At 32.9% G+C, this 14,055-nt stretch overlaps 1 long non-coding RNA gene across 1 annotated transcript; it reads left to right on the forward strand.

The window, feature by feature from the left end:
- The first annotated feature begins 13,309 nt into the window (after window positions 1–13,309).
- LOC106798662 (uncharacterized) lies at window positions 13,310–13,638 on the forward strand. The gene is made up of 2 exons (XR_001388193.2): window positions 13,310–13,390; window positions 13,469–13,638. It is a non-coding gene; the product is annotated as an uncharacterized lncRNA (long non-coding RNA).
- Window positions 13,639–14,055: the final 417 nt, after the last annotated feature.

Consider the following 14,055-nt stretch of genomic DNA (forward strand, 5'->3'; position numbering starts at 1 on the left):
ATAGTCATATATATGTATATATATATCTATATATATATATATATATATATATATATATATATATATATATATATATATATATATGAAATTGTGTCACGTACTAAATGCCAACGCCGGATAGGTAGAACCTTTATCCCAAATAGAATAATATGCCAGCATACGCAACACAAACAAAAAAAAAGGTACAACCCCATAAATCAAATGTAGAGGCCTTTTATTAATTCTTAAGAAGAGAAAAACTTTATGGTCATAACACATAAATTTAGGCGTTTTACAATTTTATTGATCAAAATAGTTTCTCCACAAAAATAAAATTAGGATTCATATAACCAAAAAAAGATCCAGACATAATACATTTCAAACAACAGCTTTAAATCCCAATAATCTAACAGTAATGGTGGCTCTGATACCACTTGTTGGTTATTTTTCAATAAACCTTATAAAATACCAAAAGAGAACCAAAACACATTACGTCAGATTATCAAGAGTTTTTAAGGAATACCTGGATCCATAGAGAGCTTGATCAACACGCAGTGGAATCTGACAGTGGTCACGAACAATTGGTTTAATGACCTTCCTCAACCAAATCACCTTCTTCCTTATGGGACCTTTGTTTTCTCTTCAGATGGGGAGAGGAAAAATTGTTTATTGATTTGTTGTATTAGGGACCATAACCACGCCTTAGGTTTTAAACCTATTAGGGTTTCCATTATCCCCTAATGAGCCAAATTGGTTTCCACTCATTGAGCCCATATCAATTTTCTGGTAGTCTAATGGGCTCACTTAAATAGATCACTTTATATTGAACCCGTCTAAATGTAAATAGCTAATATAAATGTTATAATATAATATGCAGCCCATATTAATTAATTAGGAATTATAAAATTCCTAACACAAACAAGTTCATAAGCAGATATAGTTGAGCTGCTAGTTTTATCATCATATTGGAGGCTAGCTAACTTTTCTGGAACATGTTGATTGGTGTGATATGGTGTTAGTTGACTTTGAAACAAACCTATGTATAGATTGCAAAATGCAATTCCAACACGGAAATTTCTTTAATTAATTATTAGAAAAGGAATCTGAAGTGTCATAAATTAATACTAGCCAATTAGCCATAAAACTCCAATCCCCACTAGGATCATGAAGTCTGTGGTTCCTACACAATGCAGGACCATATTATAAACAATAGTGCTGCAACTTTTGGGTGCTTGAGGGAACAATGTGACCCCCTGCACCCTTTCCTTGTCCTTATATCTCTCCACAACAATATGAATTGTTCTTCATTTATCGAAGGCATTTGTTTGGAAAAAGCAGGCCTCTCACAAATGTCAAATGTTGGATCATCATTTTGGTGACTGATACCACTTGGTCTTCCTTGTAAAACCACTACAATCTTGAATCACATAGATCTTGGACGTAAAACACCTATCTGGCTTGTTGTGCCATAATGAAAGGTTCATCCATGTAAGCTATCTTATTAAGATGTACTAAAGTAAATCCCAATTGAGCTTGATGCACACCAATATTTCCATTAACCCACTTCACTTAAAGACAGACACTCTAAATTCACTATAATCAAGCTCCCAGATTTCTTCAATAACTCCAAAGTAAGGCATGGACGCTCGAATCAGATTGTTTTCTGATACACTACTAAAGTGATTTGAATCAGCATCAACACTCATCCCACTGTTCTGCACGCTACTTTTATCATCCTGTGACTTGGTGTAGAAGGAATAATTGTTGATATCACATCCTCTCCATGTAGAGACATTGAGATTTGGCCCAATAGCTAACAATCTTAATGTTTTGGAAGCATTGTCATCAACAAAGATTGATTCTCTAAATCAGTTAATAAAAGTTCTATTGTGCTCTTGCAACACCCTCATCATGTTCATTTTTGGGTGACTAACTCTGACAATTTGTTTGTGAGTTTTTATGTATGGAAACACCTCTGTTGTGTTGTTTAAAATATAAAGATGCTCTTGTGAGACCTCCTGTTGAGTCATTGTGACAACATTGTATCCTCATGTACCCTTACCTCCCCATGTCCAGTCATAACGAGTTTCAGGAATCCAGACAAATTTAACTGTGTCAATGTACTGGGAGCAAAACTGAATAGATTCTTCAACAACGTACTTTTCAACAATGGAAGCTTCTAGTTGGTATTGATCCTTGCTATAACCCTTTAAGACCTTCAAGTACCGCTCAACTGAATACATCCACTGCAAAAAAATGAGACCAAACAACCGAATCTCTCTCACGAGATGAACAATTAAGTGAAACATTATGTCAAAATATGATGGAGGAAAATACATCTCCAATTGACAAAGGACAATGGCAGCCTCATACTCCAAATCATCCAATTGTCGAGGGTCAATGACTTTGCGACCCTAACTTTGTCAGGCAAGATACCGTGAATCGCTATAGGCAATAGTTGTTGCATTAGCACATGACAATCATGAGACTTCAAGCCAACCAATTTCAAATCATTGACGGATACAAGGCTCTTGATATTTGAAGAGTATCCTTGTGGGACTTTTAGACTCCATAAACCTTGACAAAAACTTATCTTCTCTTTTGTGGACATTGTGTGGCATTTCGGGGCTGATACATTCGCCGACCGTGTGATATCGGATGCAACTGCTCTCGTATACCCATTTCAACCATGTCTTGATGACACTTCAAACCATCCTTTGTCTTGCCTTTAATGTTTAGAAGGGTACCAATTAAACTATCACAAACATTTTTCTCCACATGCATGACATTTATACAATGTCTAACATCAAGATCACACCAGTATAGAAAATCAAAGAATATTGGCCTTTTCTTCCATATGTTTGTCTCAGATGGTGGCTTTTTTTGGGTCTTCCCAAAGATAGTTATGATGTCCTTGACCCGATCATACACTTCTTTTTTAGCTAATGGTGTTTGGGCACTTTCATTTTCCTGACTCCCATTAAAATCTTTCTTCAATCGCCGATACGAGTGATAAGGTTTCAAAAATCTTCAGTGCCTGTTATATATTGTCTTTTTTCCATGTTTAAGTTGGAAAAAACTTGTATTTTTCTCACAAATAGGGCATGCGTGATGTCCTTTGACACTATATCCACTCAAATTTTCATATGCTGGAAAGACATTAATGGTACAAAAAACTATAGTATGCAACTTGAAGGTCTGTTGGAGATTCCCATCCCACACATCAACCCTGTATTCCCACAATTTAATCAAGTCTTCAATCAACGGAGTCAAATACACATTAATATCATTCATTGGCTGCCTTGGACCGACAATCATCATACAAAGCATTATGTACTTTCGCTTGATGCACAACTAATGAGGGAGGTTATAAATCATCAGCAAAACAGACCATGAACTATGGTTGGTGCTTAAGTTACCAAAAGGATTCATTCTATCAAAAGCAAACAATTTGAAGATAATCACTTGGATCAAAACTTTGTTTCACAGTTGATAGGAGCTCAACTTGCAAAATATGAAACAACATAAAAAGTTTGGAATTGCTTGAATAGGTTGTACATGCAGATGCAATCCAACTTTGCAAAATAATATCAGTTGGAGAATGATACTCGGGCTATTCAACAAAACAACATGAGCATTCTAGAATTTTATTATGCAATGTCCAACCTTTGGGACCAATTGGCTCTTATTGAATCTGTTGAACTACAATCATTCAAACCATATACTAATTGAAGAAAAAAGCAATGTTTGGTCCAATTCTTGATGGCTTTCTGAGATGACTTTGAAGGGCTTCATGGTCGATATTGCATCGTAATCCCTTTCCCAAGTGTTTATTCTGTGGTCAATGAATTTTTAGTTGAAGAGACTTGACTTGAGTCTCAAATTGAAAAGGGGAATATTGTAAAAGAAATTTTGTCCACTCCTAATCAATATGTTTATGCAGTGCATTCCAATAAAGGTAAATCTCGTGGAAGGAATTGTTATGATGAATGTAGTTTTTGCAAGCAAAAAGGTCATTGGAAAGCTCAATGTCCAAAGTTGTTGAACAAGTGACAACCTCCTCAACGGAAATCTCCAAATTAGATGGTTCAACAAAACTTCAAGCCTACAACACCTCTTAGTGCTAGAGATGTACATGCTACTGATGACACTTCTTTCTTTGGACACTCAATATCTAATCTTGTTGAACAACTTCAGAAATTCCTTGATTCATAACCTAATGTCTGGTCTGCCTATCCTAAAATAGGTTTAACCTCTTCTAACTCATCAAGTATATCTTTTCATATTTGGATTCTTGATTCTGGAGCCTCTCATCATATGTCATCTAATCTTAAATCCTATGTCCTTACGTCTTGCATCACATATATCTTTTATGATTGTTGATGACACTCTTGTGCCATTAGCAGACACTAGGTCTATCTCCACATCTCATGTGTCCCTTCCAAATGTTTATTACATTCCTAATCTCACCTCAAGTCTTGTTTCTGTTAGTCAATTATGTAATTTTTGATACTCAATCTTATTTTCTTCCACTTCTTATTATGTACAGGATCTGCAATATAGCAAGGTGATTGGGGCAGGCCGTAGGCAGGGGGGTTGTACATTTTGGATGAAATGCATGTTCCAAAATATTGTAGCTTCTAGTGTTGAATTGTCATCTTTTCATTTGAATCCTTCATCCTCTAGTTTTTGTCTGTGGCTTTCTCGTCTTGGATATATTTCTTCTTCACATTTAAAGTTCTTAGCTTCTAGGGGGCTTTAGGAAATTTGCAAACTAGTGATATTTCTAATAGTTTTGGTTCCAAACTTGCAAAATTTTCTACTTTACTCTTTTGTAAAAGTGTTATAGTTTATGTTGCTCCTTTTGATTTAGTTCACTCAGATGTTTGGGGTCCATCGCCCGCTCTCACCAAATGTGGATTCAAATATTATGTATCATTCATTGATGACTGTACTTGTTATTGTTGGGTTTATCTTATGAAACATCATTTTGATTTCTTTAACATTTATAATATGTTTTGTGCTTTTGTTAAAACTCAACATAATGTTGTTATCAAGTGTTTTAGAAGTAATTTAGGTGGTGAATATACATCTAATAAATTCTTTGAATTACTTTCTTCTGATGGAACCTTTCATCAAACTTCTTATATTGACACTCCTGAACAAAATGGAGTTGTTGAAAGGAAACATTGCCACATTGCTAAAACTACTTATTCTCTTTTATTGTGTACCTATGTTCCTAGTGAGTTTTGGGGAAGAAGTCCTCACTGTTGTCCATGTTATTAACAAAATTCCATCTTCTGTTACTTCAGGTTTGTCTTCATTTCAAAAATTATATGGTTGTCCTCTCATTCAACAATATGTGTGTTTCTTGGTTATGGTGATGGTTAGAAAGGATATCATTATTATGATCCTATCATATACTATTTTTATCTTTTCATTCTGACTCTCACAATCTCACAAAATGTGATATCAATTGTATTAATCCCTTTACCATAAACATTGTCTCTTCACCTCTTCAAGTGAATCATAATCAAACTAATTTTGATGTTGAGTTTGGCAGGTTTGACGCTAATGGTTCTTCAAACCCAGATGCTCCATCTACCTCTATGGCACCCTAAGAACCTCCTGCAATTGTAGATTCTCCTCCTTCTCGCTATCCTAGTTGTGATTGTAATCCAGTGAATTATCATATTTTTTTATTGCTTTTATTCCAAATCTTTTGCTTCCTTGTTAACCTTTGTTCATAGTTTATTTGAGCCCTCTTCATACCAAGAGGATATTCTTGATCCCCTTTGGCAATAGGCTATGGCAAAGGAACTTTATGCTTTGCAAAAGACAAATACTAGGGATATTGTCTCTTTTCCTCCATGAAAAAGTGCAATTGGATCTCATTGGGTCTACAAGATCAAAAACAAATCTGATGGGTCTGTTGAGAGATATAAAGCTCGCTTGGTTGCCAAGGGGTTTTCTCAACAACATGGTATGTATTATAAGGAAACCTTTGCTTATGTTGCCAAAATGATGACTATTCGCACCTCATTGTTGTTGCTTTTATCCATCAGTGGCTTATCTCACAAATGGATGTTAAAAATGCCTTCTTGAATGGTGATCTTTCAGAAGAAGTGTATATGGTTCCTCCCCTAGGTGTCTCTCATAATCTAGGTGAAGTTTGAAAACTGAAGATAGCTCTATGGTTTCAAACAAGCTCCTAAAGGTTAGTTGAAAAGTTCTCCATTGTGATTGAATCCCTTGGTTTTCATTCTAGTCCCCATATTTTGCATTGTTTGTCATGTGTACCTCTCATATAAGCAAATACTACTCTCATTATATGTTGATGATATGATTGTTATTGGGGATGATGTTGATGGGTGTTAAATGCCAAATTCACATACTCTTAAGGTACTATTTAAGACACTTTTCTTGCTTTTTCTTAGATTTAGAGGGTTGTTTTGACTCTAATTGTGTTGTTTTACTATTTTATGGATTCGAGTATAATATTTTGATTTCTTGGTTACTTTGTAGTAATGTATCCCATCCTTTTGTAGATAAAGGGCCTGAAATGGAAGAAGTATCTTGGAAGCAAGTTTGGAGTACTAAAGCTCTAAAAGGATAAACTTGGACAACAAAAATTCAAGAAGAATGAAAAATGACATTTGACCAAGCCAGAATCCATGGCGGAGCTAGTTTGCATTCAAAATGGAAATGTTGCCTTTTGTATTTTTAAGCCTAAATTGTGAATATATTTTGATTCCTCCTCTCCTTCTGGATCATAATTGTATTAGTTGCAAGTTTTGTACTGTTGAATTAAGGGGAGAAAAAGGCCTCAAGTGTTCATGTGTTCTTCATCCATTTCCAACCTTTCCATGTGTGATTTCGAGCGGCTCATCTCCATGAGCAATTGATTTTCATTGTTGTAATGGGTAGATGTAGTCAATTCTAAACTTTCATGTATCTTTAGATATGAATGATATATACATTTCACATATTTATGTTCTATGTTAGCATTTTGTGTCTTTTCTAAATGCTTGTTGTGGATTGGTCACCCTAGCACGATTTTGGGATGTAAATGATGTTGGAAAGCACTTTTATTTATCTTGAACTAAACAAAATGTCCAAGAGACTTAGTGTCTAAGAATGGAAATGAGTTTTTTGGGTAATCTTTTGGTCACAAAGCTTAAAGCTAGTGCATTCATTAAGTCTATGAGGGATCTTGGCTTAGGGGAGTTATCTAAGGCTCTTTCTACCTAAGGAATTAGGATAAGAAAATTTTTATTGACTGATTTTAACATTAAAGCATGAATGAGATATATATGGCACATTAATGCATGGAAAGAGTGAAGAATAGTTGAAATCTACCCCTACAAGAGCTTCTACCATCTATGTAACATCCCTACGACTATGTTTTTCTTGTTTTAAAACCACATAAAAGCATCTATTTTTCCCGTTTTATCACTCAACCTATTTGTTACTCCATAAATCTACCTTAAAGTTCATGTTTTTAGTGTTTTCTTGTACTGTTCTTAAGCCTAAGGAAATATTTCACTGTATTACTTATATTGCACGAGTCTCTTGGGAAAACAATATCTAGACTTATCTATTGTCTTACTTGTTTGTTTGGTGCACTTCCCAAAATACCCCTAACAATGAGATAGGGGAGTTGAAATCACAATTAGCTCATCAATTTGAGATTAAAGATTTGGGCACTCTTTGTACTTTTTGGGCATTGAAGTTGCATATTCTCTTAGAGGCTATCTTCTCTATCAATCCAAATACATTACCAACATCCTTGATCAAGCTCATCTTTCTGACACTCAAACCAAGGAGACCCCCCTGGAACAAAATGTTTGATATACCTCTTATGATGGTGTTCTTCTATCAGATCCTACTTTGTATTGTACTCAGCTTGGTGTATCTTACCATTAGTAGACTAAATATTGCATATGTTGTGCATGTGGTTAATCGGTTTGTTTCTTCTCCCACTATAGTTCATTGGACATTTTTTCTTTGCATCCTTCGCTATCTTCATTGCACTCAATTTTAGAGTCTTCTATTTCCCCTACCTTCTTCCTTGGAGTTGTGTGCTTATTCTGATGCAAATTGGGCTAGTGATCCCACTAATCATAAGTCTACCACAAGATTTTGCATCTTTTTGGGGGAATCTCTTATTTCTTGGAAGAGAAAGAAGCAAACAGTTATGTCTAGATCTTCAACTAAAGTTGAGTATAGAGCCATGTCACCCACTATTATAGAGATTGTTTGGTTGAGATGGTTACTTGACTCTATGGGTGTTTCTCTTTTTGCACCAACCCCTATGCATTGAGATATCATGAGTGTTATCTAAATAAATCATAATTTGGTCTTTCATGAATGCACCGAACATATTGAAATTGATTATCACTTTACTAAACATCATTATCTTCAGGGGACTATTACTTTACCTTTTGTCTTTTCCCCCACGCAGATTCCTAATTTGTTCACAAAGTCACATTCCGCTGAGTGTTTTCGTTTCTTAATTGGCAAAGTCTCTATGCTTCCTATTGATGCATAGTGAGTTTGAGGGGAATGTTAAATAATATTATATGTATTCTAGTCATTTTACTTATCTATAAGGGTAGTTTAGTTGTATTACTTTTTTGTCTTTATATTTTCCTTTGTCTATCTTGTAACTCAAACTTTACATGTTCATTGAATAGAGCTGAACTTCTTCATCTCTTTTTGCACTCTCTCTTTCTTCTCCCTTTGCACTCTTATGCATGTTCACTTGTATTTGCATTGTTTATTACTGTTCTGTGTATATTTTTTTTTATTGATAATTTGATAAAACATCTCAAGTGTGAAAAATACTTTGGACACAGAAAAATGGAAATAGATTTTGGTCTTTTAGTTCACTTATAAATTAATTATTACACCCTGCGTAGAAGGGTTTCAACTCGTGAATAAAAAAAAGAATGGTTGCAACTTACATAGTAAAATGTCTAAACCTTTGTGATAACCATATTTATTGACTGTATGGCTCTATTTTTAATATTTTAGATAGATCATAAAACAATAATTTAAATGTTTGAAAATTATATAATTTTTGTTTATTATTTTTATTTAATTATGTTCTATAGTGGAGTGTGTTAATTTTTTTGGTATTAACTGTCTTGGAACTAAAGACGTATGAAATGTCTAACACTCAAATGATAACAAAGTTATTGAAGTTTAAAATATATTATTAAGTGTGTTATATGTGCATAGAGTGCGTCCAAATATATATAAGATATATTATTCTATCTTAGGCGCATCCAATGTGTTTTGAAAACAAGGTGTGCAACATGCCTATTTATAAAAGGCATTTAGTAACTCATTTATATAAGCGTCTAATTGGTATCATCCAATGCTCTTATTGAGTTATTTGTTTCTGTTAAAATTCCTTCACTATTACACGAAAAACATTTTACATCATTGTTGCTACATTAATTGTTCAAAAATTGATGTAATAAATCGTCTAGAGGTATTTTTGCAATTAACTGCAACTTCACAATATCAATTATTTATAAATTAATACATCGGTTCTAGTTTGAACTAATGTTTAGTTAGAAGTCTAATATATGATCAAAGTTGAACCAATGTCGAACTAACATTCTAACATCAGTGCAAATTAAAATTGATGTTCAATCATTTTCATGCTTACTAATTTGAACTCCATGTCACTGTTGCTTCATATCCATGCTCTTCACAAACCCTCAAAATCCCTAGTTTTTGTCTCAACATTACCACCTCCATGACCTTTCCGCCACCACGAACCCAAACCCCCACCATCACTTCATCACAATCATGAACCCAAACCCCACCACAACTAACCCAAACCCCAACCATTGTCACCCTTATCAACCCAAACCACCCACTATGATGTCCCCGCCACCACAAACACAAACCCCCACCATTGTCGCCCTTACTATTAGAATGAGGACGTTCAATTCATCAATTTGTCGCGAAAGATTGCAGTGAGCGTTTCACACTAGAAATCGGTGTAAGAGTTGTGTGGTTCCATTAAAGTGACGGTTATTCTGATTTTTGAGTTGGTTAATTTTGTGCGGTGCAACCTTGGGTTGTTAGTTTATGTGTTTAACTTGGTGATGTATTGAAAATCTTGCATTCTCTTAAACTCACGACTTTTTTACTCATTATCTCTGCAAACTCAAGGTTTGTTTATGTTAATATGTGTTTAACCCATACTAGCTCATTAATTCTTAGTTGGTGGCTGGATTAATGCTTGTGAGCTCAGTGTCTTACAATTGCAGGCTCAAGCTTAGAATTCGAACAAAAAATTAGGAGGATCCATTATCTGTTTAATCCCAAGTCGAAGACAAAAGGATTGTATGATTGCTAATTTTTGTAAGTTACAGATTACTTGTCAGATATAACCTTTCATTGTCTTTAGATTGACTGATAATTAATTAGATACCTAACACAAAACTAGGAGGATCCATAGCCCTCCCAACTCAAAGCCAGAGGCTACTAGGCTGGTAGGTTAATGCTAGAAACCAACCCAAAGTTGGGTTCAATTATCAAGTTTGGGTGAAAGATGAAGTAAATCATGTCATGAACAAATACTATTTATATTTAAAGATATAAAGAAAGTTTGGTAATTCCGGTATACACTCTTTAGCTTTAGATTATTTAGTACTATCCAAATACGATTTTTAAATATGTTTTTTTTTTTTTTTTTTTTTTTTTTTTTTTTTTTGTATCGGAGCTTGAAGAACATGATAAAAATATATTTTAAGATTAGAATAATAATTATAATAAAAAAATTGGGATTTTTTTAGAATTATTTTCAATTCTTGTATGAAATTACTAAAATGTCTCTAGTTAATTATAAATTATATTTTTAAGTGAGAACCGATTGGTAAAATTATTTATTAATTTGGAAATCAATTTTCTTAATTTAAAGTGAAATTACATCTTTTTCCTTTACCATTTTGAAAATGACAAAAGTAACCCTAAAGACCTACACACATAATTCGGGCATGGTAATTAGATTACCAGGTGAGTTCTCCGGTGGACCACACCTATTCAAGTGATCTACAGTGGACCAAGAAATTTTATCAGAGATAACAAGTTGTTGTCGATTAACAAATATTTTGAAAATAGTGAAAATCCATATATTAGCCCATTAAGTTGAGGATGATGAAGACGGGAGTCATTCAGCTGCAATTAAGCTATAGGAAACCATGAGCAATTACATTGATCAATCTCGAAATCAAATTAAACCATATTAGGAGTGAAACATGTGCATCATGTTGTCATTGTTGTGGTTTCATGCACTGTCAAAATCGACAAACACAAAATACAAAATTTCATTTTAAGAACAAAAAATTTGAAACCTAAGCTTGCAATTGAACTTGAGGAATTTGGGTGTGCATAGAGTGGGAGTATCAGAGGTCGCAACCTACAAGGCCACCACGAGAGCTAGAGGATCTTTCGACCCCTCTCTCTTTGTCATCAAAACTAAAATCCAAGGGTGAATGTGAAAACAACAGCTACAGTAATCTTCAAACACAAGGATAAATGTGTAAAATAGATATAATAATAGATTAAAAAAATAGGAAAAGTCTTTGGTAATGAATTCTCACCATCTAATTTTTAATCACTAAATCCAATGATCATGACGTACTTGTCCTCCATAAATAACAAACCATATAACATATATATTTGACCCTAGCCTGCGTCTAGATAACCATTCTATATATTTTTACATAAGCCTTAAAACTTACTTAGTGGTGACTAGAAGGTAACTAAGTTGATTACATTTTAAAAGAATTTAAGTTAAAAACATAAGAACATTACTAATCACATTTTTATGGTTTAGGTGGCATTCCAAGAATCTATTGGCTATGCGTAGCCGATTAGTTCTTAGCTAATTGTATACTCGGGCTAAAAACTAGACCTAAATTACCATGAATGATCCAAAATTTAAATCATAAATTTAAATAAATAAATAATTATAAAAAATCTACTAACTAACCTAAACCTCGTTGGTGCAAGAAATAAAACATCTCTAAAAATTATATGATAATATAAAATAAATCAAGAGATCATCTACAGGGTTTCGCACGCATTATGAAAACTAAAATTATATAGGTGTGAAACCAATATAATTTGTGGATTGCATGAAAGAGAGGTTCTGAAGTCAGATTTTCTCTACCCTGGTGTATTTAAGTAATTGCTAGATGACACGATTTTTGGTTGTCTGTGGGGCACAAGTAATTAATAAACCCTATTTTGTTCTCTTATATATTTTTCCTAAAAGTCTTTGTTAATCATTGTGTGAGTTAAGCAATTAATAAATAATTTTTTTATTAAAGGTTATATCGAAGACGTGTTAAAAGTTATACTAGAAGTGCATATATATAATTTTTTTTAATTTTTTATTGTTGATTCTTAATCAATATTATTAAGATATTGGTTAATATGTTAACACGTTTTAATAAAAAAAATCATTTATAATGCCTTAACCACTTTTTGAAATCTGATTATTATTAAACACGAGTTTTCTAATAGAAATTCAAATCGTGATTTATACTAGAATAGCAATAATGTTATTTATATTATTTTTGTATGTTAAAGTTAATCAAACATAATATTTTAATACATATTTCTTTTTTTTTCAATTTTGGTTTCCTCTTTTCAAACATAATAAATAAATATAATTAATATTATTATTTATATCAAAATTATTAACTTTTCTATCTATTATTCTAAGAGCAATATATAGTTAAGAAACTAATAAATAAAAAGATTTTATAAAATTTACGCCATTAATGCATCATAGTAACATTAAATATTACATTTTCCAATTAAAGTTTTTTTTTAAACATTGCCTTCAAATTACATATCATTGAACACTTGAATAATTTGCACAAGACTTAAATATACAATACCATTAAATATTTAAAGAAATTTCTTACCATCTATAATATTTTTATTCAATTTGAGTAAAATTATTTCATAAAGAATACATCTAGTCTTGTAAAAAAATTACTTTCTTCAAGGAAACGAATAATAAAAATAAATGACTATTTTAATGTTTTAATATGATCTCTTTTTTTCCATCTTATTTATGATAAAAGTATAAAATATTTAAGAATGAAACAATGATATGGAAGTAATTGCAAAGATAATGATTAACATTCTCTTGAACGCATAAATTATTATAGAACCAAAGAAGTACATATTATCTTCTTTTTTTTCTTCTAAAACTAAAAGAAAACTATTTTTTAATGAATATATAATTGTATTTATAGATGTAGCCAATGAAGCATATCCGATTCCCTCTCAAGTCATTTTAGACACCACATGTTCTGTGAGAAATCTGTTTCAGCTGCTCAACGGGACAAATAGATCGAGACCAAATGATTTTGTAAGGAATAAAATATATAAAGAAAATCCCAACTCATGGCAGTGTACTCATCAAATCTTCATTACATTTTGCATACAGGGGATGAGAAAGAAAGAAAGGGAGGTGCCATCATATATGAGTCAGTGTTTGTTCAATAAGTAGTGCCATAAGCATTGGCATGGAATCTGAAACAACAACAACAAAGACAAGAACAAGTCGAAGTGGAAGAGGCTAGAAGAATAGATCCTCTCACGTGCAAAACCATCAGAGAGAGAGAGAGAGACTGTAGTAATTTGTTTCTTCTCCCCATGTATGGTTTCTTTCTTTTGTTTCTTTGCCTTTTTTTTTTCTTCATGTTCAATAATGGCTCATGGCTCCTACCCTTCATAGAGCACCCTTTAATTTGATTAATTTTTTGGGTTTCTTCTCTATTTTCATTTCAACAAAATATTCATTTGTTGTTCCACAAGAGGCAAGCATATGTAATTCATTGAGAAATCATAATTTTCTGTCCCCAAATTCATTATTTGATCATAATTAACTCGGGAGTTACGTTAATTTCTACATGTGTTGGCTTTGGTTTGCTATTTTCCTTTTGAAACAAAACGATTTCCTTTCTAACAAGCACTTTTTCTTCTTTTCATTTTCTTTGATGTAAACAATGACTTCTCTCCTTTTGTTCATGC

The sequence above is a fragment of the Glycine max genome, chromosome 4 (genome assembly GCF_000004515.6).
Source record: "Glycine max cultivar Williams 82 chromosome 4, Glycine_max_v4.0, whole genome shotgun sequence".
NCBI lineage: Eukaryota > Viridiplantae > Streptophyta > Magnoliopsida > Fabales > Fabaceae > Glycine > Glycine max.